General features: G+C 38.0%; 1 protein-coding gene across 1 annotated transcript in view; it reads left to right on the top strand.

The window, feature by feature from the left end:
• The window catches only part of Cka (Connector of kinase to AP-1), a 30,683-nt gene that overhangs the window by 410 nt on the left and 27,773 nt on the right, over positions 1-2,500 (top strand). The gene's annotated exons all lie outside the window — the stretch shown is intronic.

Raw genomic sequence — 2,500 nt, 5'->3', positions numbered from 1 at the left:
TGTGGGTGTGTATCATTGATTGACGGCGATCAGCTGTTTCGGGAGTTGCCAGCCTTTCAAAACAGCTTTTGGTTATTCCCCCATACGTGATTACGCTGCTTTATGCACGTGACAAAGCTTCGGGTCCACTTCCTCTTTGGCTGTCTGTCAGGACTATAATTAGGAAATAGGTTTGGCAAGCGCCCTTCCAATGTTGACTGCTCGGTTTTGTTGTGGGTTGGGATGAGCTTTTGTCTTTGTTGTCCCTTTTTGGGGAGGCAGAGCAAGGGGCTGGCACTGCACTCATGGGTTGACAGGGCTTACCTGTGGGATTGTAGGAGGCTGGGTGTCAGGCTAGGCTCTTGGCTGGGATCAGGGTGCAATGATCACTGGAAATTGCAAAGCAGATATATGTGGGAAGTTGTTTATTGTTTACTCATCAGTACAAGATTTGTCTGAGTAACCTTTTTTCCCTAGGTGTTGATATTATATGCTTCTTAGGTTCTCAGAAAATCATCTGTCATGTCATTCAAATTAAATGTCATCTCATGTAGCCTAGGAAATTACACATAGAAACTACATGCATGACTCATTCACCTTTTTTTTCATCAGAGTGTGCTTGTGTATTTGTAATCAATCGCAGTTTCTCTATGTTACACTTCTGGAAGTTTAGATTTACCCAAGAGAATATATTTTTCATTGTCATTTATCATTGTAAGAATATAAATGATAAAATAACTTGGCTAGATTGATAGATTTCACATAAATACAGTCATTGTTACAGGCGTACACAGATGAAATGGAACATTGCCATGTCATTAAAAGTACATACTGGACAGTAATATTTTGTATTGGGCTATGTTTATCATCAGGTGGAAAAATAGAAATGAAGAGTTTTACCATCAGATAAAGGGGATAAAATGTGGCTTACTGTTCCCGTCACTGTTTTAGCTTCGTTTCATTTTTATAGACGTCATATATTAGTAATTGTATCAATAGTAAGATTTTTATTTTATGGTCTTCTGTATCCCATCTTTCTTGGTAACCAGAAAACTTTTGTACATTATTATGACCATGATGTAATGAAAATGTATGGTCTAGACTCAAGGAGATCCAACATGCATTTTATAATAGTTCAAAAGCCATATCCAACCTGTTTTAAATAATTTCGGAAACAGGAAAATACAGAGCAAAAAGGAAATAAACTGAGACAAGGAGTACAATGGAAGGCTTAGTCATGGCTTGGGAATTTACCAAAGTTAGATTTGCAGTATTGTATTATTAGGGTTTTTCCCATAGGTTTGAGTAAGGTCATATTTATGTCCTTGAAGTTAGTTTTGCAAGTAGGTTTTGATTTTATTTGTTGCAAGATCAAGTTACAGCATTAAGGACAGATATTAGTTGCAAGTGATTGTTGGTCTTTCCTCTCTTGTAGAAGGGTTGGAGTATTTTTTGTCATGTGAATAAAGGTCAGAGTTACAGCTCCCTGAAGTAAGGATAGTTAGAAAAACTGCACCTGGGTTAGAGACATTTGATACCATCCAATAACTAACTAAGCTCTCATGTGCTTTTTCCCCCCCTAGCTGTTATGTATTTTTTCATTATAAGTATTATTGAATGTCTTTTTGATGACATGAAAAGGTGTATTGCAATGGTGAATAGGATTTTTAAAAGCAAAGCACATGACTTTGCTATAGTACAAACAGTAATTTTAAGAGATGCATAAAAATACTGTTTATAGAGTACATAGTAACCCACAGTTTTTCCTTCCTCCCTGTAAATATAAAAATGGATTGAGTTGCATAATATCACGATAGGTAAAGGTCATCATTATGACACAATTACCCAAAAAGCAGTTCAAGCAGAAAATTAGACTTCATTACTTCATTTGCTTGTGAAAGTAATTGCTTCTGGAAATGTAGTATTTATGAAAAGCTTCTGAATGAGAATAACAGGCGTAAGTCATCAAAAGATACACACTTACAAACCCTAGTCTTGTATATAAAGGAATGGTGAGGAGAAGGAAATATTAGGAAAACTGTTAAAAGCTGTAAGATGGGCAGAATTTTGTATTGTTTCCTGGTTCTCATATTTATATTTCATTTAGTTACAAGTGATGCAGGTGTGGCATGCATGTCAGGATATTAAATTAGAAGCACACACACACACACACACACACACACACACACACACACACACACACACACACACACACACACACACACACACACACACACACACACACACACACACACACTCACACTCACACACATACCTACAGGCATGCACACACACATACCTACAGGCATGCACACACACATACCTACAGGCATGCACACACACATACCTACAGGCATGCACACACACATACCTACAGGCATGCACACACACATACCTACAGGCATGCACACACACATACCTACAGGCATGCACATGCACATACCTACAGGCATGCACACACACATACCTACAGGCATGCACACACACACCTACAAGCATGCACACACACACCTACAAGCAT

Source organism: Penaeus japonicus, unplaced genomic scaffold (assembly GCF_977035675.1).
Source record: "Penaeus japonicus unplaced genomic scaffold, GWHDUDI00000001_assembly GWHDUDI00000021, whole genome shotgun sequence".
In the NCBI taxonomy this organism is placed as follows: Eukaryota; Metazoa; Arthropoda; class Malacostraca; order Decapoda; family Penaeidae; genus Penaeus; species Penaeus japonicus.
The sequence above is the reverse complement of the archived record's forward strand: the minus strand, read 5'-3'. Positions and strand labels throughout refer to the sequence as shown.